The 24145-nt window shown below is 44.9% G+C and overlaps 1 pseudogene; it reads left to right on the forward strand.

Annotated features, from left to right (window-relative positions):
- LOC121986567 overlaps window positions 1-24145 on the forward strand; it is a 39637-nt pseudogene that overhangs the window by 1084 nt on the left and 14408 nt on the right.

Here is a 24145-nt window from a genome sequence, read left to right on the forward strand (position 1 = left end):
CACACATAGGGGAGGACGAGCAAAGGAGGTTGTTGAAATGAATGCCGCCACTGCGGCTTGAAGTGTGTCACGCTCACCGCATTGGACCATGGTGATGAGGGAGACCTTCTATCACCTATCTCATTGGCTTGTCTTCTTTCCCATTCCCTCCTCCGCCTCCATTGGCCGCCTCGTCCACCTTCAGAACTCAAACGCTCAGGTCATGGTTGGGGTCCTACACTTCCCATCCTCAGCGGCTGAGGGTACACGTTGAGAAGACCCAGCGGATTCGGCAAGGTGGAAACACAAAATCCTCCAACGGAGATAAGGAAGCACGCGTTCATCAGGGTATCCGCAGCTAGTTGCTTCTAGAGTTTTGGAGCGGGGGAAACAATAAGCTCTTCGGTGGCATCATGAAGCGCTTCTTCGGAGATCGTCACCACAAAGGTCGGTCTTTTATTATTCTTCCTCCTTTTTCGCACTGGATTTTTGAGCTTGCGTCGCCATCTAATTTCTCGATTCTATGTGGTGGTTGCAAATAGGAAGGAGGAGGAGGAGGAGGACTTGGTGGCTAACGCGACAACAGAGCAAAGGGTGTTTCGGTACGAGACGCTGGTGGCGGCCACCAGCAACTTTAGTCCCAAGCACAAGCTTGGCGAAGGAGGATTCGACCTGGTCTACAAGGTATTGTGGCAGAGACAACTGATGAATTTATTCAAAAGAAGATGAGTTGGGTGTTGATTTTGGTCTTAGTTGATGTGGAAGTAGGGGAAGCTCGAGGATGGGCGGGAGGTGGTGGTGAAGTGGCTAAGGCAGAGGTCGCGGTAGGGCATGAGGGAGTTCGAGAATGATGCGTTGTTGCTGTCGCAAGTGCAGCACAAGAATGTGGTGACCCTCTACAACTACTATGCCCATGGTGACGACAAGCTCCTCATCTACGAGTATGCCCCCAACGAGAGCCTCGACAAGCTCCTCTTCTCCAGTAAGCTCCACCGCCATTGATGCGGATATTAGATGAGGGGTAGGGAAGAAATTATGAGGGGAAGGAGGGGCAAATTTGTCATGGCACTGTGTAGGGTTTTAATAGGGAGGAAACACTGTAGCGAAGGGGGTGTTTTTTTTGGGGCGTGGCTTGCCTTCCGCCGCCAGAGGAGGGGGTTTTCTTCCTTCTTCTTACGTCGACGTCAACGTAGCCGGAGCAGAGGTCGCCGCCGGCCACCACTTCTTCTCCTCTCCCTCTCCTCACCGCCGTCGCCAACGGGAAGACTGGCTTCCTCCCTCTCCTGCTCCTCGCTGGAGGCAACGCCGGCCGCCGGCCTCCTCCTCTCTTTCTCTCCCTCTTCTCGCCGACGACGCCGACGACGCCGACGACACCGACGACGCCCAATAGCATCTCGACTGCTTCCCTCCCCCACCAGCGGCGATACCATCTCCTCCTCCTCCTCTCTCCCGCGACCCACACTGCCGCCGGTCACCTGTCCTCTCGCGACGCAGCCACCGGGCAGTCTACCTCCATCTGCCATCCCCTCGACTCCTCGTGCACACTGCGCCTTAAGGCCGAGGCCGCCGAAGAACACTGCTGCAGCCCAAAGAGGCCTTCGGCGTCATCGGCAGCGACTTCCCTCTCCTCGCTGCGCCACAGCCGGCTCTCCCTCCTTGCTGCGCCGCCGTCGGCAGACCACCACCGCTCTTCTCGCTCTCGTGCACGCCGCCGCCGAGGATGCTCGTCGTCGAGGCCTATCGTCGTCGGGACATAACCACCCTTTTCTCCCATTCCTTGCGCAGCAGCTTGGTTCGCCGGCAGTCACCGGGCGTCGCGACCCTGCTTGCCGACGCCTCCACGCGATATAGCCTCCCGGACCAACAGCCCCCGCGAGACAACAATCCACGTGCCGACTGTCCTTATATCGATTTCGTCCAGGCTCCGATTTCGTCTCGTTGTGTGCCGAGCTTCATGCCGTATCTCGTTCCAACTTCGTGTGTTTTGGTGTTTCAGCCTTTGTGCCATTGTTATTGTTCGACATCACTGATTTGATCGTATTCTGCTTTTGTTGTTATCCCGACCTACGTGCCGAGCCCGTGTCCCGGTCTGCGTGCCGATCTAGTGTCCCGGCCTGCGTGCCGATCTAGTGTCCCGACCTGCATGCCGATCTAGTGTCCCGGCCTGCATGCCGATCTAGTGTCCCGGCCTGCGTGCCGATCTAGTGTCCTCGTCTGCGTGCCGATCTAGTGTCCCGGCCTGCGTGTCGATCCAGTGTCCCGACTTGCGTGTCAATCTCGTACCCCAGCCCGCGTGCCAGTGTCTTATACCGGTCTGCGTTCCGGTGTCTTATCCCGATCTGTGTACCGATCTCGCGTCCCGGTCTACGTGCCAGTATCATACCCCGACCTACAGCTCATCCCCCGGTTCCGTGCCGCGTCCAGCTCCGCGTCTTCAGATCCAGTTCTACAGCCTGATCAGAGTCATCCACTCTTCCGGGTCGCGACAATTCTATCCGCGTCCCATCCGAGGGCGCCCCCCTGGGCCAGGGTACGTTTTCCGTTTATATTTCATACGCATTTCATTATTTTATAGTTTAGTCTGGTACTCATATATTCGTTGGATCTGCTTCGAGCATCGGGGTACCGGGGGCCGGGTCAACCCGGTCGCTGGCTGCAGGTAGCGTTGACCAGATGACTTTTGGAGACTTGGTCAACACGGAAGCCATCTCAGCATACCCCCCTCCGGGACGTCGCGATTCAGTCAACATTTCATCCGCATCCCCCGACGGTCCGTCTGACTCAGCTTCCGGACCGGATCAAATTTGGCGCCGTCTGTGGGAACACAACAACCTGCTCCGGAACGTGAAGATAGACGACGTCGGGAGGTTCTCTGCCATTATCACAATACCGGAGGATCTCGATGCATATATTATATTCTATCCTCACTCCACCGGTATTCGGGAGTCGAGGGATCGAGTGGAGCTTCAGCTGGCTGACAGGTTAGTTTTTCCGTTATGTTTTTTCCCTGACTCCACGGGTACTTAGGAGTTAAGGGACCAAGACAGACCCTTAGCTGGTTGGCACGACTTCCCGATTAGGTACGCTACGTGCTCTGCTCTCTTTTTACAATTATAGGAACTGTTATATTCCCCTGATAAAAGAGTAAGAGCCTAGTTCCTTGATCAAAGACTAGAGCCTTCAATTTCTGATCGGACACTAGGGGCCTCGCTCCCCACTCATACACTTGGGACACAGCTCCCCGATCATAGACTTCCAGTACCACTTCCCGATCAGGATCTAGGGGCCTCGCTCTTTGATTACAGGCTAGGAACCTTACTCTCCGATCAGGAACCAGGGGCCCAGTTCCTCCATCATGTGTGCTACAGGCTCTGCACCCTTCACCATGAGGCTCTGTATCCTCTTACTGCTACGGGCTCTGCACCCTTCACCCCACCACCTGTTTTGCATCTTCTTATGGCTACAGGCTCTGCACCCTTCACCATGAGGCTCTGCATCCTCTTACTGCTACGGGCTCTGCACCCTTCACCCCACCACCTGTTTTGCATCTTCTTATGTCTACAGGCTCTGCTTCCTTCAACCACGGTGCTCTGCTTACCTCTACTTTTATGAAATCTGCTCCCCTATATTACCATGGGTTTCATTCTCTTTGACGATCGGGGCTCATATTATCATCTTCTCCCCTCGCTCCACGGGTATTCGGGAGTTGAGGGATCGAGACAGATCCGCAGTCGGTTGGCACCACACCGCTGTCAGGTATGACATAAGCTTTATTTCCTCATGCTGCTACATGCGTCGCTTTTACTAGCTTCAAAGCTTATCCTTCCCCCGCTCGGGGTTGAGCGATAGTCACTGGTCTCAGACCAGCTTATTGGATTTCTTATCTCCCCCGTTCGGGGTCGAGCCATCGCCACCAGTCTCGGACCGGAGTATCATTACTGGTCTCGCCACCGGCCGGACATCGCCACCGGCCCCTGACCGAGATCGGCCCCTCGGCTTGGTCTCGGCGTCGCCACCGGTCCCGGACAGTATCATTCGTCTCGCACCAACGCCATCGCCACCGGTCGACTGTTCCAAACTCTCGCCCAGTGCGAGTTATAAGTGAGCTCTGCTCTCACGACGACCTTCGGTCGGCTCCACGTGAGAATTAAAGTGAGATTTGCTCACGCCCAACGACCTCTTCGTCGAGTTCGAACTCTCGCCTCCGCCAGTGAGCTCTCCTCACGCCCAACGACCTTCAGGTCGGCTCCCGTGCGAGAATTAAAAGTGAGCTCTGCTCACGCCCAACGACCTTCGGTGGTGGCCCAGAACTCTCGCCTCGGTCAGAGTTATAAGTGAGCTCACGCCCCAACGACCTTCGTCGGCTCCCCGCGAGAATTAAAAGTGTGTTAGTTAGAGCCCAGAGCCAATCATTTGATGATTGTATGGACTCATCAGATCATATTCTTGTATATTAATAAAGGCATTTGTTTGATTATTATACTTATTTGTATTAGTGCCAAATAGACTAAGTATAATAGTGTCCTTGAGTAGAAGGTTCATACCTATATCAATCGATTAGTTGAATCGATAGTGAGATGATATAGGGAACACTACCTAAATCATTCCTAGTCGAGTATTAACATCTGGACAATGTTAATATAATAAGACTAGACGAGGTCACCGATGACTGATCTCACGTCGTGGATATAGAGATATCAGTCGACACGAGTACGATTAGAGAACGTATCTTGAATGACGAGAAAATATCATGGATCATTATACGAGTGTTATATACTTTCTCACGTGGCTATTAGTATGACTATTAGTCCTTTGACCTCAAGTCAGGATCCCTACATGAGTTATGTACTTTAGTTTCACAAACGTCACCGGTGGACTATAAAGGCGATTCTTGGGTATGTAACAAATTATGCAGAGAGATGTGAGTGATGTAGATGGGATCTATCCCTCCCATATGACGGGAGTGACATCAATATTCTTGATAGAGTTAGACCACGAAGTGCATGGCCATGCCCAAATGAGTCAACATTAGATGTTGAGCTCATTTGATCGAGTGAGTCTACTTGGAGTTCAAGATTTAGATTGATTAGAGGATGACACGGTCTATGCCTCACATTGATCAATCTAGATGTCTAGGATAGAAGGACAATGTCATATATTGTGAGGAGTCACAATTAGTAGTCACAAGGTGATGTTGGATCTCGACATTTCTTGTAACTTGGGTAGTAATGATGTGTTGCTAGATACCGCTCATTACTTATGCTCCTAAATGGGTTTAGGGCATTGCCAACGTTACAAGAACCTATAGGGTCACACACTTAGGATAATTAGATGGAGATTTGGTTCATACGATGAACCAAGAGGATTATATTCATTTGATGAATCAAATTGGATTAAGAGTAATCCAAATTGGGCTAATTGAGTTAGACTCAAATTGATTCATGTATTTAATGAATCTAATTTAGATTATGACTCATTAGATCAATTTAATTTAATGAATTAGATTCATTATATTAAGTTGGCTTGAATCAAATGGTTTGATTAGATCAACCATGAGAGAGATTGAGTCAAGTTTGACTTGACTCTTTGCCATATCATGAGTGAGGTGGCAAGATGTGGACCAGTAGTGTTGTTCCACATCATCTTGTTTTGCCACCTCATGGAGGTTACAAGCCTCCATTGCATTTAATGTGGGTTGGCCACATTAAATGAGTGGAGGTTAGTCATTTGCCACATCATTGTGAGGTGGCAAGATGTGGACCAATGGTAATGGTCCACATCTTCATGATGTGCCACATCATAGGAGTTACACAACACCTCTTAATGACCTCCACTTAATTGTAATTAAGTGGAAATGGAGGTTACACACTAAAATGTGGCCGGCCACTTTAGAGGTGAGAATGAAATTCATTTTTTTTATTCAACTCCTCATTTACTCCTTCTTCCTTGTGCTCTCTCCTTGCTCTCCCTCCTCTTCCTTGCCGTGACCTATCAAGGTGCTAGCACACCTTTGTTTAGGTTTTCTCCATCAAGAATTGTTCGTGTGGATACTTCTAGAGGACCGACACTTGACGGTCTCGAGATCCGGCGTACCGTTGGACGAGCGGGATTTGCGAGGGCACGCTTCGAAGGTATAACTCTCATCTAGTGTAGATCTAGAGGTTTTTAAACTTGTACTCGTAATTTTCTTTCGGCTTTCCTTGCACGGATCTACGGCTTTGGGTAATTCGGGGTTAGACCCAACAGTGGTATCAGAGCCACGTGCAAGGCTTGTACGAGTTTGTTTTTGGTTTTATGAAAACTAAAGTTTTTGTAATTTTCTGTAAAATTATAATTTTATAGTTTTTATGGGTAATTTTTCCGTAGAAGCGAAGCACAAGTGTCTCGGCACTTGTAGGCTTCGGCTACCGGAAAGATTTTTCCAAAACGGCTTCGTTTTGCCCCAAATCTGTTTGGGACAGCGGGCTTGGGTGCCATTAGATCGCAAAGGAGCAACTCACGATGGTTAGATCGTGGGTACGGGTACTACCCCTAACCCCGCAAGGGGATTTGCTCCGCGATTGCACCCGAAATCGCTAAAAACGAACCCGCCGGGAAGATTTTTTCCGAAACGGCAATGTCTAGGCCCAAATCGTTTTGGGACAGCAGGTTTAGGTGCTATTGGATCGCAAAGGAACCTTCGCGATGGTTAGATCGCGGGTAGGGGCGCTGCCCCTGGCCCCGCAAGGGGACCCGTTCCGCGATTGCGCCCGAAACCGCTAAACGGGACCGCCGGGAAATTTTACTCGTAAAAATTGTAAAAATTAATTTTAAAATTATAGAAAAATTATGAAAATATATAATTTTGAATTATATATTAATTTTGTGATAGTCATGGCCCAAAAACCCAATATGATTGGATTGTGTTGTAATTCATAATACGGCCTGCGTGCCATTATGTGTTTGCGCGTGTTGTATATTTTTATTTATTTTTTTTTTCGCGACCTGCGCGTCGTGCCTTCTCTTATATTCTTGTTGTAAATTAGATTTAGACTCGAATGTAACTCGAGTTTCAAATTGTAATGTACAAATTGGAGCGGTGGAGGGTCCACACGAGACGGAGTTCCGAGGCGGGCACGAGCAACACAAGGTGGTCAAAGGGAGGAGCTTAGCAGTTGACCCTAGGTTGACCAGTCGATCTTCTCATTGGCTTGAGAAGATCGTAGTAGGGCCATGACTAAATCACAAATAAATTAATTAATTGCTTGTGTATGTGATGCATATTTAATAAGTAGTTACTTAATTAGTGCCTTACGATTAGATTAGATCTAAGTCGTGCACATGATGCACCCTTGCGATTAGATTAGATCTAAGTCGTGCACAAGATGCATCCTTTTTCGATTAGATTAGATCTCAATCGTCTCAACTCTAAATGCCTAACCGTGCCGTGATACTTATCACTACCTCGATCACATGTATTGTTGAATCTGCTAAAGCAGAGCAATACATATTATCTTGGTAGGGTACGGAGGGACAATCTTGGTCCCGCCTATCAACGCATGAGTGAATATAAACTCAATTAGATTGAGTATTCCTAGTTACTCGGTTGGATCGAGTCAACTATAGGCATTATTCCAACGGTTGGAAAAGATAGGTCAAAATCACATCTATATTAACTCTCGGGCGTATTAGCCAAAGCTAACTCGAGTTTTAATATAAATGCGGATATTGATTCTATAAACAAGAGTTGCATAGAGATGTAATTGGTAATCGTTACCTACCGATCATACTAAGCCTTGGGCGTATTAGCCAAAGCTAACTCAAGGGTTAGTATGATGTGGATCTTGTCCCACAAGAATTACAGTATTCAGTGGGAGCATCATTTAGTTAAAGGCCTAATTAAATGATTTTAAAAGAATATGATATTTATTTCTGCAAATTTTCTGTTGTAGATAACCATGACGTCGAATACGAACTCTTTCTCCTGCTCTTAAGAAGGACAAGCTCAACGGAGCAAATTTCCGGGACTGAACACGAGAATTGTTCTCACTCAGAACGAATCGACGCTCGAGCATTCAAGGCTCCTACTCGCGCTGATAAGGATGCTTAAGAAGCATCAAGATAACGCATTAGATGTGTCCTGTTTTATGCTCGCGACCACGAACTCCGAGCTTTAGAAGCAACATGAGTTGATGGGCGCACGATATGGTTGAGCATCTTTGTCACCTATATCAAGGACAAGCAAGGCAATGAGGAACTCCAAAGAATACCTAAGATCTTAAGAAATAGAGAAATAAGATTTCTACTTCATGTTATAGAAGTCAACCTCTATTTCTTCATCGTGGGTATTAGATATCGGATGTGCTTCGCACATTTGTACTAATGTTCAGGGAATAGCAGGGCATCGACGAAGGGTGAGATAGACCTCCGAGTAGGCAATGGAGCTGCTATTGCTGGAGGAACTTATCATCTATCTCTTCCTCCGGGCTTGTACTAGAATTAGATGATTGTTGTTATGTGCCGCCTTGACTAAGAACATTATATCGGTTTCTTGTTCGACAAGAAAGGATTCTCGCTTATAATAAAGAACAAATGTTGTTCCATTTAAACGATATGTTCTATCAGAGTGCACCTCCGATGAGCGGACTCTATATTCTAGACCTTGAGAGCTCTATCTATAACGTTAATACCAAGAGGTTCAAATCGAACGATATGAACCACACCTATCTCTGCATCGCTTAGGTCATATAAATGACGCTTATCCCACTCATAAGGATGGTTTCTTTGGACTCATTTGATTTCAATCATATGAGATATGCGAGTCATGCCTACGAGGCAAGATGACCAAGACTCCTTTAATGGGCACAGAGCGACCGATCTCTTAGGACTCATACATAGTGATGTATGTGGCCCTTTCAACGTCACTGCCAGAGGAGGTTATAGGTACTTCATCACATTTGCTTTTTGTAGATATGGTTATGTGTATTGATGACACATAAATCCTTTGAAAAGTTCAAAGAATTCAAGAATGAAGTGAAAAACTAGCTTGGCAAGAGTATTAAGGTACTTGACGGATCGAGGTGGAGAATACTTAAGCCATGAGTTTCGTGACTACTTAGCCGAGTGTGGATTTTATCCAACTCACTCCTCCCGGAACACCACAATGGAATGGTGTATCCGAAAGGAGGAATCGTACTTTATTAGATATGGTACGATCTATGATGAGTCACATGATCTTCCGACATATCTATGGGATATGCTCTAGACACGGCAGTTTTCATTCTCAACCGAGTTCCATCCAAGGCCGTGATAAAGACACCATATAAGATATGGACTGGAGAGATGCCAGTGTCTTTCATGAGGATCTGGGATATACTTACGACGACGCCAAGTCTCGCACAAATTAGACCCAACCGACAAGTGTTATTTCATTGGATATCCCAAGGAAACTAAGGATATTACTTCTACATTCAGCACAAGATAGTTGTGGAAAGACTGGAGTCTTTCTAGAAAGGGACTTTGTTTCTAGAAAGAGTACCTTCGATCTCAAGAAGTTCAAGATGCGAACAATAGCATCGATGCCTCGATGGAAATTGAACCGAACCACAAAGTGTTGTGGATGATGTTGTTCCACAAGGAGTCGAGGACCAACAACCGCCTCAAGTACATACCTCTTCGCAGTCCCGATAGGTACGTCGTCACCGAGAGATACTCATTTCTCTTGCGACCACGATGACATTGTGCTCACAGAGGACGAGCCTACCACCTATCAAGAAGTCATGATGAGACCAGATTCAGAAATGGCTGAAGCCATGAGATCCGAAATAGAATCCATGTACACCAACCAAGTATGGACTTTGGTCGATCCACCAAGGGTAAAACCCATTGGGTGCAAGTGAGTCTTTAAGAGAAAGACATGGATGGACTTATCTATATGGGTCGCTGGTAGCTAAAGGTTTCAAGCATTCATGGTATCGACTATGATGAAACTTTTCTCCAAAGATATGTTTAAGTCCATTCGGATCATGCTTGCTATGATTACGACATGAGATCTGCGATGGATGTCAAAACCGCGTTTCGAATGGAAACCTACTCGAGGATGTGTACATGACCCGAGGGTTTTGTAGATCCACAAGATACTAGCAGAGTACGTGCATAGGTCCATTTACGGACTAAAGCAAGCTTCTGAGAGTGGAATCTTCGATGATGCAATCAAACAGCTTGGTTTCATCAAGAACGAAGACGAGCTTGTGTCTACAAGAAGGTTGTAGGGATATAGTTGTCTTCCTCATATTGTATGTGGATGACATACTACTCATCGAAGGACATCCCTACGCCTGTCAAGACCGGCTAGGAGTTGCTTCTCAACGAAGGACTTAGTGAGGCATCCCAGATTCTAGGGATACAGATCTATAGGGATAGATCTAAGAGATTGCTTGGTCAGAGTACATACATCGACAAGGTACTCCTTGGTTTGCCATGCAGAACTCCAAGAAGGGATTTCTGCCGATGTCGTGAGTCTTCAAGACTCAAAGTCCCTCTTCTAGAGAGAGAGAGACCGCATGGATCGATCCCTACGCCTCATCCATAGGATCGATCATGTATGCCATGCTATGACTGATGTCTCGATGCTGAGTGAGCAGATACTACCGATCCGGTGAAAGTCAATCGATACGGTCAAGAATATTCTTAAGTACTTAAGAAGAACTAAAGAATATTTATTGATATATGGAGGCAATGATGAGCTAGTCGTAAAGGGTTTGATGCTAGCTTCCGCACCGACCGGATGACTATAGATCGTGCCTGGGTTCAGATTTTGCATTAATGGTGGTGGAAGAGTTCAAGGGATACGAGTTGATTCTACAAAATAATGTCGTGTATCGAGGCAACAAAGGAGGCGCTGATCCGCAAGTTCATCACCGAACTGGGTGGTTCCTAGCATCGCGACCCAAATTGAGCTCTATCAGGACAACAACGGAGCTATAAAGAAGGAACTCGCTCAAATGGGACCAAGCACATACTACGGCGCTTCCATCTCATTCGAGAGAGGAGATGTGAAGATTTGCAGAGTACCCACAGACGCTAACATCGCAGATTGACCAAGGCTTTGGCACAGAGGAAGCATGATGGTCACACTAGGTCATTAGGCCTTAGACTGATTGGCACTAGTGCTAGTGGGAGATTGTTAGTTAGAGCCCAGCCAATCATTCGATGATTGTATGGACTCATCAGATCATATTCTCAGATATTAATAAAGGCATTTGTTGGTTATTATACTTATTTGTATCAAATAGACTAAGTATAATAGCTCCTCGAGTAGAAGGTTCATACCTATATCAATCGATTAGTTGAATCGATAGTGAGATGATATAGGAACACTACTCTAAATTATTCCTAGTCGGTATTAACATTCAGGGACAATGTTAATATAATAAGACCAGTCACCGATGACTGATCTCATGTCATGGATATAGAGATATCGTCGACACGGTACAGAGAATGTATATCGAATGACCATGAGAAAGTATCATGGATCGTTATACGAGTGTTATATACTTTCTCACGTGGCTATTAGTATAGTCCTTCGACTCAAGTCACCACGGATCCCTACATAAGGAGTTATGTACTTTAGTTTCACAAACGCCACTGTAACTGGGAAGGCGATTACCGGGTATGTAACAAATTACGCAGAGGGATGCGAGTGATGTAGATGGGATCTATCCTCCCATACGACGGAGCGACATCAATATTCTCGATAGAGTTAGACACGCCCAAATGAGTCAACATTAGACGTTGAGCTCATTTGATCGAGTGAGTCTACTTGGAATTCAAGATTTAGATTGATTAGAGGATGACACGGTCTATGCCTCACATTGATCAATCTAGATGTCTAGGATAGAAGGACAATGTCATATATTGTGAGGAGTCACAATTAGTAGTCACAAGGTGATGTTGGATCTCGACATTTCTTCTAACTTGGGTAGTAATGATGTGTTGCTAGATACCGCCATTACTTATGCTCCTAAATGGGTTTAGGGCATTGCCAACGCTACAAGAACCTATAGGGTCACACACTTAGGACAATTAGATGGAGATTTGGTTCATACGATGAACCAAGAGGATTAGATTCATTTGATGAATCAAATTGGATTAAGAGTAATCCAAATTGGGCTAATTGAGTTAGACTCAAATTGATTCATGTATTTAATGAGTCTAATTTAGATTATGACTCATTAGATCAATTTAATTTAATGAATTAGATTCATTATATTAAGTTGGCTTGAATCAATTAGATCAACCATGAGAGAGATCGAGTCAAGTTTGACTTGACTAGAGAGGAAGAGGAAGAGTCAAGTTTGACTTGACTCTTTGCCACATCATGAGTGAGGTGGCAAGATGTGGACCAATAGTGTTGTTCCACATCATCTTGTTTTGCCACCTCATGGAGGTTACAAGCCTCCATTGCATTTAATGTGGGTTGGCCACATTAAATGAGTGGAGGTTACTCATTTGCCACATCATTGTGAGGTGGCAAGATGTGGACCAATGGTAATGGTCCACATCTTCATGATGTGCCACATCATAGGAGTTACACAACACCTCTTAATGGCCTCCACTTAATTGTAATTAAGTGGAAACGGAGGTTACACACTAAAATGTGGCCGGCCACTTTAGAGGTGAGAATGAAATTCATTTTTATTCAACTCCTCATTTACTCCTTCTTCTTCCTCTCTCCTCGCTCTCCTCCTCTTCCTTGTCATGACCTATCAAGGTGCTAGCACACCTTGTTTAGGTTTTCCATCAAGAATTGTTCGGTGGATACTTCCAGAGGACCGACACTGACGGTCTCGAGATCCGCGCTGGATTTGAGGCATGCTCAAGGTATAACTCTCATCTAGTGTAGATCTAGAGGTTTTAAATTCGAACTCGTAATTTTCTTCGGCTTTCCCTTGCGGATCTGGGGCTGCGAAAAAAAACAAAGTGAGCCTGCTCACGCCCAACCACCTTCGGTGCTCCGCCCCCTGCGAGTTATAAGTGAGCTCTCTCACGCCCAACCACCTTCCTGGTCGGCCGAGAATGTGAGCTCTGCTCACGACCTTCTGTGCCCCACCCGCCTACAGTTAGCCCTGAGCTCACGCCCAACCACCTTCGTGCTCGCGAGAATTAAAAGTGAGCCTGCTCACGCCCAACGACCTTCTGTGCCCAGAGCTCCGCACTCGCCCCCAGTTATAAGTGAGCTCACGCCCAAACGACCTTCGTGCCGGCCCCACGAGAATTAAAAGTGAGCCTGCTCACGCCCACCCTTCTCGTGTCGGTAGTTCGCACCTCGCCAAAGGTAAGTTATAAGTGAGCCTCCAACGCCCAACCCACCTCCTGCCCCCATGCGAATTAAAGTGAGCCCTGCTCACGCCCAACACCTTCTCGTGCCGTGAGCTCCGCGTCCGCACAAGACGATTTATAAGTGAGCCTCGCTCACACCCAACGACCTTCTGTGCCTCCCCTCCCATGTTAAGGAGCTCTTCTCACGCCCAACGCAGTCTGTGCCCTGCACTAGCGTTAGCTCGTCGCCCCAACGCGAGTGTGAGAGTCCGCCTCACGCCCAACCTTTCTGCCCGCCTCCCACGAGAATTAAAAGTGAGCTCCTGCTCACGCCTAAGCACCTTTCACGAACCACTTTCCGTAGTCGGTCGCATCACAGACCTCGGGCTCGCATTCGATTATTCTCTTCCCCTTGTCCACAGGGACCATGACTGATCCTAGTCCTCAATGGCATCACCAGATGATAAGGTATGATAAAGATTCCTTTATATTGCTACAAGTTTCACTTCTACGGGCTTGGCTTATCGCCTGCTCGTGGGCCATACCACCGAGTATTATCATTACCTGGCCGACCCACTAACGATCTCGGTGGCTTGCACTAATGCCCATTCGTCTTCCAGAGACCAAGTCCTGTCGTCATACCTTCGTATCAATTCCGTCGGTCCTCCCGAATCGCTTCTTCACTGTGCCTTCGATTGTTTCCGGGTCGACCTTCGTGATCAAGGTCAATGCTTCCAAATTGCTTCTTTGTCAGCCTTCGATTATTTCTAGGTCGACCTTCAGATCAAGGCCGGGTCAGCCCAAATCGTTTCTTCGCGCCTTCGATTGTCCGGGCCGACCTTCAGATCAAGGCCGGGCCAGCCTCCAAACCGCTTTTCGTGCCTTCAGATTGTTTCGCTCCGTGACGACCTTCGTATCATGGGTCAGCCTCCAAACCGCTTCTCTGCCTTCAGATTGTTTCGGGTCGACCTTCGATCAAGGCCGGGCCGACCTCCGTGTTGCTTCTTCAGCCTCGCATGGATTGCTTCGGGTCACAAGTCTCCGATCGAGCACTAGTTAGCCTCCGCAGCACCTCCCATCGTGGTCCTGCACTCGCCTCTGCCATGAGTTATAAGTGAGCTCTGCTCTCACGCTCAATGACCTCTCGGTCGGCGCTCATCACTCGCAGCTCTGCATGACACTCGTCATACTCACTTTACTCGTCTCTCTGCCCGGCACTCAGCTCTCACGTTCCGCTCACTGCTGTTGCCCGATCGGCATTCATCGCTTCACTCGCCGTCCTGCTCGGTACTTATCGTCCGTGCTTTTCTCGTAGCTGTTGCCCGATCGGCATTCATCGCTTCACTCGCCGCTCTGCTCGGCACTCATCATGCATGCTTCGCCGATCGGCTCGAAACTCATCGCTTACTTGTCGCTCTGCACGACATACTCGCCCCGCTCGTCGCTCTGCCCAACGCTCGCCATTCGTATTTCGCTCGTCGCTGTTGCTTGGCCGTTTACTTGACCACTCACCGGTACCACTCGTCTACTCGCTTTACGCCGATCAACCCATCGCTTAATACTTTTCTCGGTTACGCATTCGACATTGCTCGCTCGGTCTTATTCTGCCATATCGGCATTCTCTCTATTTCCCTATTGACACTTTTCGGTCGCCTGATTGTCGCTCGATCATTTTACTCAGCATCTCTCGACCGTCTGCTCGATATCTCTCGACATTCGTCAGATTGCTCTTTCGACACTCGCTCGATATGTCTTTTGTCGCTCGGTCGACACTTATTCTCCTCGTCGCTCCGCCAGGTACTCGGCATCTGTAACGACCACCCTTCTTACTACTACTACTCTCTAAGGATGACCGTTACTTAACTACTAACTCTACTTAAAAATTTCGAAGAAACCTCCCTTATACCGGTGACCTTAAACTGACATACATAACATAATATACACAGCCACAGGCGGCTGGAACACATATCAAACACACAAAAGGAATAACATCACCACGCAGTTTAATGAAATCAAATCATGCAAGTAATGAATAGCGGAAACAAAATAAACATACAATTAACTAACAGCGGAAGACTAAATGACTCGTCTAATACATTCTTAATAAATGACAATCTTAATAAATTCTTAAACTAAGTCCCAAGGCTTCCATAGTCCTGGCATCACACACCATCCGCGCCACCTTGTCGCCTTCCTTTCTATATCTTTTCCTTTCCTATATCTGCAGTAAGAGGAAGTGTATTCTATAAGCAAAATTTGCTTAGTAAGCGCTATCTAACTCACAAAATCACGAATGTGCATGTATACGAAAAGAACTAAAAACTATATGCTCTAAAAAGAAATAAACCATAAACATAATCGCCAAACTAATAGCAAAGAAAAGCCAAGAAATCTACTCATGTAATTCTATTCGCTAATCATGCTACTCATCTAATAGGTAAACATGAAACACTCATCCACTAGATAAACATGGTAGAATAAAGAACTAAACTTATCAATTCTAAACACCTTCCTAATCTTATTCCACTTGTTTAAAGACTTATTCTTTAATACTTTATACTTATGTAAAACTTTCAAAACTTATACTTATAATACTCAAATAATAATCAACTTCTTCGGTCCTAAGAATGGCTTTTTTTTTAACTAGTAACATTCTATGGACCCATCCGGTATCATCGTCGACCGCTTGCCAGTTGCTACTACTAGGTTATCTTAAACCTAGGACTACTATGGCCCAGAGAGTCCACGTAGACAAAGGCCAACGTGCCAAAAGTAAAAATTGTTGTTATCTTTTAATACTTCTATATAATGCCTCGACATTTTCTTTAGCACCTTGTGTGCCAAAATCCCTAAAATCTTGACTTTGGGATTTACTTAAGGCCTTGGCCTTTTCTTTCTTTTCTTTATCTTGCTTAAACTTGCTAACACTTCTAATAAAAGAATGTCTCATATAAAACTGAGATATCAAAAACTGCATGCTTATAAATAAAATCGTTCATGCATATTGAGGTAACAAGAAACTTAATTCTGAATGCTTGAAATAAATAACATATATGTATAGCTACTCATGTTATTCTAATAGCAAGGAATCTAGAAAATCTGCTCCTGTTATTCTAATAATAACGAAACTACACATGCTTAACTAATAACAAATAGGAAAGTCCAACAACATGCTAAATCATAAGACTAAAGAATCTAACCCACATGCCTTATCTATGCCAAGTTAAACTTGCTGTAATACTTTAACATAAAGACCTATACACAAAACTTATTCTCAGCTTATGTTTTTATAGAGTAAAGGAAACCTTTAAGCATGCTTTACCACCGACACTTCAATAAATCTACAAAAACTTTAGGCAACCCTGTACTGTACAGCAGCTCCAAAGAGGACTGCTCTGAGCTTCAAATGAAGTTGTTCATACTAATATAGAAACTTCTCTAAACAATAACATAGTTGGAAACATACACAACATTTATTGTGACTAGAACATGATAGCATAGTAAGCACAAATCTGAACCTTACCATCCACATTAATCTGAATTAATACAAGGCTACATGAGCTAAACAAAATCTGCAAATCTAACAAAAGGAACCATCTAATCACATGCTTAAACTATACTAATTACTTCCTTTCTTTGTGATTCATGGTACCAAACAAGCAAGAATCCAGCACAACCTTAAAACTGAATTATGCAACATTAATTGCAACTCAAGATGTAGGTACAACTATATTCAACGCATTACAAACTGAACTACAAAGCTTGGAGGTAAAACGCCCGCATGCTTGAACTTACCATTCATGTTCTTCCTTAAACCTCACGGCAGCAAACCCAACCCACAATCTTCACAGAAAATTCGAAACAAAAGGAAAAAGAATCCGGAGCTATCCTACTGCAGGTGAGAAGCGACTTACCTTGCTGTTCTTGAGCTTACTACTGAAAGAGAAAGGCGGCTCTAGGGTTCCCGAGATACTTGAGTTCCCGGTTCCTCCTCGTGCCCACAAGCTCTCCTCGACGAGAAGATCACAATGGTGTAGAAGACTCTCGGCTTTGATCCTAGGCTGGCTGCCGGAGACCAAAAACCCAGCTCCTTCTTCGCTGTCGCCCGAGCAGAAACGCCGCACGCAGACGGAATCGGGAGGAGGGAAAAGAATTAGGTTTAGGTTACGGAAAATTAAGGCCTTAAGTTCTCCTCTCTTATAACCTCATATTCTGTTAACTTGTTAATAAATTTTCTTACCTTTTCTAAACAAAACCGATGGCTGGATCACTTGGTCAGCCGGATTTTGACCAACTCTAAGGTCACGGCTTCGATTCCTTAGCTGCGCACTTTCCGTTTCGATTTATTTCCAATGTTCCTAACTATACCTTATATACATTTTATTCAATATATAATTAACAAAACCTTTGCAGACCAGTTGGTTGGTTGGGTTCGGTTAAGACACGGGCTAAGTCCGAGGTCTTGGGTTCAAAACCCGGCTTCAATACTTTCTTTTGTTTTTTTTTTTAACTTCTTTCATTTTGGTATTTTTTTCTTTAACTTCTTCCGCTTGGTAAAAATACCAAACGAAACTAACCAAAATTACATAAAATACTCTATAAATTCCTAAAATCTATTTCTAGAATTTTTCTAAATATTTCTAAAATAGGTCTTTAACTCTAAATCATGAAATTGGGTGTTATGAAGATCGCCATAACCACTAGATTGATCGCGTGGCACTGCTCCACGCACCCCATGCAGTGCGCGCAGCTTTTGAGCTCGCTTTTGAGTCGGCTAGTGGATGTGACTCCTCCTAGTCTTGCAGCGCCCTGACTACTGGGGGATTGCGATGGACAAAAGGGGAGCATGACAGAAAATTTGACGAGAGAAGCGATTTGTGTTGTAGTAATGTTTAATAGAACCGCTTGTAGGGTTTTTGGGCGTGGCTTGCCTTCGCTCGCCCGGAACACATCAATCGTGAGAAGGGGGTCGGGGCTGGGTCGCCTCCTGGGCCTTCTTCTCTTCCATGGGAAGGCGGTCTCCCTCCGCTCTCTCGCCAAGTCATCGAGCGGGACGGTGCGGGTTTCGTCTCCTTTCCTTGCGTCCAGCCGTGGCCACGGTCCCAGCGTAGCCGATGCTCTTGCCACCGCCAACCCAGCGCAGCAGGCCATCTGCTGCTTCCACCTCCCGCTCCCTCTTCGCATGAGGCGAGGCCCGAGTTGAAGAGACACACGGCCTCTCTCCTCTGGCACCGATCTCCTTCCGACTCTTCGCCTGCTCTGACGCCCACACCACAGATCCCAGCAATTGCTCTCATCCCCCACCAAGTGGCTCGACTGCTACTACCTTCACCATGCCATGCTCATGTGCAGCTTGCCCTACCTTTCACCGTCGAACCAAGTCGTTCGGTCTACGCTCGACAACGAGCACCAAGCACTTCTTTCTCGCACCTCCTCCCCGGTGCGTGCCAGACACTGCTTCTAAGGCCTAAGAAGTCACCACATTGTCAACATCATTCACAAGAACACTTCAGGAGGTCTTCGTGCACATCAGCCTATAGCCGGCCGACTTCTCGCTGCTTTGCGTGGCTATATGCATGCCAGGCCTCTTCTGCTCTCGCGCCTTCTCTTCGGCCTGGCACGCTGTGCATGCTGTCGTCATGCTCTGCGAGGAGCGAGGATGCTTTTGTCGAGGATGCATTGCTGATCGAGGCCCTATCGTCAGATATAACCACTGCTCCACCGGGCCATATAGCTCGTCCAGCGCATGACCCGCCTTGACAATCGCGCGCTAGCGCTCTTGTTGCTTACTCGCTTGAACGCTCTGCGGATATACGCCAATACACTGCATGTGCCTGACAACAATCCATGCCGCCACCGACGACTCGACCGGCTCCAGTTAGGCTCTGCAGTCAGTGCACTGCGACATCTTTGTCGATTTGATCTGCTGTTGTCAAGGTCTCTAGTTATTCCGATCCGAACATCGTTCTGCGTTGTCCCCACTGCTCGGTTGCGAGTCGTGGTGCCGGTCTCGACTGAGTGTCGGTCTTGGTGATCATCTCTCCCTACCTAGTAGTGTCCCTACCACAGGTTAGTCCCGACCCGTCGTGTCGCTGCGCTGCCGTGTCGAGTGTCCCGACTGCGTGTCCAATCTGTGACCTGGTCCCCACTCCCATAGTCTTAGCCCGCGCGCCCAAGCCCTTTGCCGGTACCACGGTCCTAGTTATCTCGTGCCTCGATCATGCGTATGTAGGCGACGATTCCGGCCCTTGCGGTTTCGCATCGATCTCGACACGCGATGGATTGAGATTTCGCATTGCTGACGATCAGAGTCATCCACTCTTCCGGTCGCTATCCGCCCCATCCGAGGGCGCCCGCTGTGGTACGTCGCTCATATTTCATACGATTTCATTATTTTATAGTTTAGTCTGGTACTCATATATTCGCTGGATCCGCCTCGTGGCACGGGGCCGGCAGGTCATTGGGCTGATGCAGGACTTTTGGAGACTTGGTCAACACGGAAGCCATCTCAGCATACCCCCCTCCGGGATGTCGCGATTCAGTCAACATTTCATCTGCCTCCCCCGATGGTCCGTCTGACTCAGCTTCCAGACGGGATCAGCCATTAATGCCCCTTCTTCCTCGCCCTCTTCCCTCGGGATTCCTCTTCCTTTTGCTATTCTTCATGACTTTATCAAATTGGGACTTGGTTATTAAAGATACAACCCTTCTTTTATCAGTAGCTTTAAATTGAAGTACTTTTGTTACTGATGGAATTGGGCAAGAGGAGAAGAGGGGTCCGATTGGAGGAAGAGAAAGGCAAAGCTAGACTAGGTGCAGTGGTACAAGGTAATCTTTGTAGAATTTATATTCTAAATGTATGATAGATGAATAAAATAAATGTGGTAAAAATTTACAGTGATTTTCCGCAGATTCGCAATCGGCAATGGCGAAACTCGCTGTCGGAAGAGCAATTACAGGATCGGAAAGTCCTCCGCAATTTCACAAATCAAATCCCACCGCCTCAGATGTTCTCCTCTTACTCTTGTCTCCAACGCACCCTGATTGTCCTCTGATCCTTGGACGCATCCCCTTTATACAGGGAAATAAACCAGGGGCATAATGGACCTTTTCCATTATGAGTAGTGGGGAACATGGGTCACGTTCCCCACTATCCCCATTTCCAACATCTCCCTCTCGTCCAAGGTAAGTCACTAAGACTAGTTCATTCAGGTAAGTCACAAAGACTTAATAAGTCACATAGACTATTAGAGAGTTTGGTCACATAGACCATATGAGAACATCCAATCCATACTTAGAGAAAATGATTCGTGCGACAGCAAGCACACTGAGTGATAGTTGCTAAGAAGATTGTTACACCTTGACTTAGCCACTCGTTGAGAAATCAATGCTAATAAAGTTGTTACACTTTGCTTAGTTGCTCAAATAAATTAGAGACACACTCTTCATGGCACATAGCCTCTTTCCTGGTGGCACATAGCCTTTATCCAGAATCCATCCAATCTTCAAGTGACACACAACCATTATCTTGAAGATATCCATGTCTTGCTATTTACCCAGATTAAATAATTTTCATTTACATCGATATGAACATCTCTAATCCCTTATAATGACCATTATGTCATGAGCATGTTTCATATCCAATATTATCCAATATTCACATTCATTTCCGTACATAACAGAAATGGGTCGACAAGTGAATAACAACAATAGATGTAAATATATTTAATCTTCTTTTTTAGCTAGAATCAATTCATTTTAATCAGTTACTTTCCTAGTTATGCTCCGTAAACCGAATCATCCATAGCCATAGAATACACGCTAAAGTAGCAGACACTGATTAAAATTTCAAGTAAACAGCTAAATAGTCACTAAGGCAAAAATTGAGATTAACATATAATCTCAAAGGTCTCACATAGTAGAGAAACAGGGATTCATTCTCCTACTACCTTTATTGTCGCAATAGCACATGTAGTATGAATCACATGCTATGATGTTATTCTCTTTACTAAAAAGAGTGCATGTTGTCTTCAAATTTAACATCGTACAGATTTTGATCTAGACATACTTAACGTCTAATCCGGAATTCAACATATGAATTCTAATCTGGCCTTCAATAGGTTCAGTAAATGGTGGGTTCATTTACTTAGATCATTATTTACACATAAATGATCTCATCTTGACACAATTATCAAGGCGATCTCAACTTATGAATCTGTCTCTAATTTCATAATTTCAGCTACGTAAGCTGTTTCATAAGTAACGGTCTTATCCCTATTTGTACTTAACAAATAGAGATGATTGTCCATGTGAGTGGACCAATCTCCACCTGCTAACATGCTCACCGAGATCTTATATGAATGTAACAAATACAACATATACACTGAATAAATTATGACAAATTACACAATCATAACACAAAGTCTGATTGTTATTTTAATATTGTTACATTCTACGAAGTCCCAAAGACTTTACATGTTCTTTAAATGACTCTTTAGTCATTGGCTTAGTAAAAGGATCTGCAAGCATAACTCGTGTAGGGACATACTCAAGGATGACTTTTCTCTTAGCCACAATATCCCTTACAAAATTATATTTAATTTTTATATGCTTGCCTTTGCTATGATATTTGGGATCTTGACTGTCACAGTAGATAGTTACTGGACTCCCACTATCCTCAGCAATTTTCTGATGCTTCAGGAACCTTCTCAACCAGACTACTTCTTGCACAGCCGCTGAACATGCCACATATTCAGCTTTCATAGTTGACAAAGCTACATAAGCTTGTTTCTTACTATTCCAAGAGATGGCGCCACCATTCAGCAAGAATGCACAGCCTGATGTGGATTTTCTATCATCCAGATCTCCAGCCCAATCTGCATCTTAATAACCTTTTAGACTTATATCTGATCCTTGAAAATAGAGACAATGATCTGTTGTCATCTTCAGATATATGAATATCTTTTTTACTGCCTTCCAGTGTCTCAGTCTTGGGTTTGACTGTAAGTGACTAACTAAGCTCACATCATAGCTGATTTCGGGACATGTAAACAACATAGTGTACATCAAACTACCAATAACACTGACATATGGTTTTTTATTCATCTCAGCTATTTCCTCTGAAGTTTTAGGACACATACTCTTGCTCAAAATAGTGTCTTTCACAATAGGTGTATGCTCTACGTTGCAATTTGACATGCTGAAATGATGTAACATCTTATTTATATAAAACTCTTGTGATATACCCAAAAGCCTTTTAGGACAATCTCTTATGATCTTCACTCCTAAGATGTATTAAGCTTCTCCCATATCCATTGTATCAAATTGTGATGGCAACCACTTCTTGACTTCATTCACGTATCTTATGTCATTTCCAACTATCAACATATCATCAACATATAATGATAAAATGACATGCTTTCCTTTTTCCCTTTTTAGGAAAACATAATGATCCTCATTGATTATCTCGAAACCATAAGATAAAATGACTTTGTTAAATCTTATGTCCATTATCTTGACGATTGTTTTAGCCCATATATAGACTTTCTAAGTCTATATACTTTCTGCTCTTGGCCTTCAGCAATGAAACTTTCTGGATGAACCATATAGATTGCTTCATCAAGATCACTGTTAAGGAAAGCGGTTTTTTACATCCATTTGATGTAATTCCAAGTTATAATGTACCACAAAGGCCAAAATAACTTGTATTGACATAAATTTTACTACAGGAGAAAATGTCTCTTCAAAGTCAATACCCTCCATTTGAGTATATCCTTTGACAACTAAACGAGCTTTGTATCTGTTAATTGATCCATTTATTCCCAATATTTTGAATGAGGAAGATCGACTAAGTCCCAAACATGATTTTGAATCATGGACTCCATTTCTTCAACCATTGCAGCTTTCCATTTTTCTCTAACTCTACATCCCAATGCTTCCTCAATGGATCGAGGTTCGCCATCGCCAATCGAAGTGTAACCAATGCCTCATTCTCAATATCAAACCTCTTCTTAGGTTTGATCTTACGAACACTTCTCCGTAGTTTGTTGAGGACAAGAAGTCTGATCTCATTGTAATGTCACTCACTTCTATAAAACTCGTATCGATCCCTTCACAATCGGAGCATAGATATCTGCAACCGTCCTCAGGAATATTTTATCAACATCACTATTACTCTGATTCAACCTCTAAGAAAAGTGCATCTCGAGTCTATTTCGGAGATAGTTCCATCTAGTTGCTCACCTATGAAAACATAACCTTTGGAGGTCTCATGATATCTTATAAAGATACATTTCTTACCTCTAGGTCCTAGTTTTCCATACTTGTGAGAACTATCATGAACATAAGCAGTGACCCCGTGGTCTCAGATTACTCAAATCTGGTTTTCGCATGTCCAATGTTCATATGGGGTAGATGGAACTGACTTTGAAGGCACTTTGTTAAGTATATAGGCTGTAGTTAATAATGCATCTCCCCAATAGGAGATTGGCAAATTAGCTTGCGCCATGATAGACCTAACCATTTCAAGAAGAGTTCTATATCTTCTTTCACCCCCATTTTCTTGTGGAGTTCGGGATTGTTAATCGCCTAATAATCCCTCTATCATTACATATTGTCTTGAACATATCAGACAAATACTCCCCTCCACGGTCAGTGCGTAAAGCCTTAACTTTACGTTCTGTTTGATTCTCAACTTCGTTCATATAACGAATGAAGCAATCTAATGCTTTAGATTTGTGAGAAATCAAATACACATGACCGAACCTAGAGAAATCATCAATAAATGTAATGAAATAGGAAGCTCCATGTCTAGCCTTCACATTCATTGGACCACAAATGTTCGAATGAATTAACTACAATGTTGATT

Source organism: Zingiber officinale, chromosome 5B (assembly GCF_018446385.1).
Source record: "Zingiber officinale cultivar Zhangliang chromosome 5B, Zo_v1.1, whole genome shotgun sequence".
Taxonomy (NCBI): domain Eukaryota; kingdom Viridiplantae; phylum Streptophyta; class Magnoliopsida; order Zingiberales; family Zingiberaceae; genus Zingiber; species Zingiber officinale.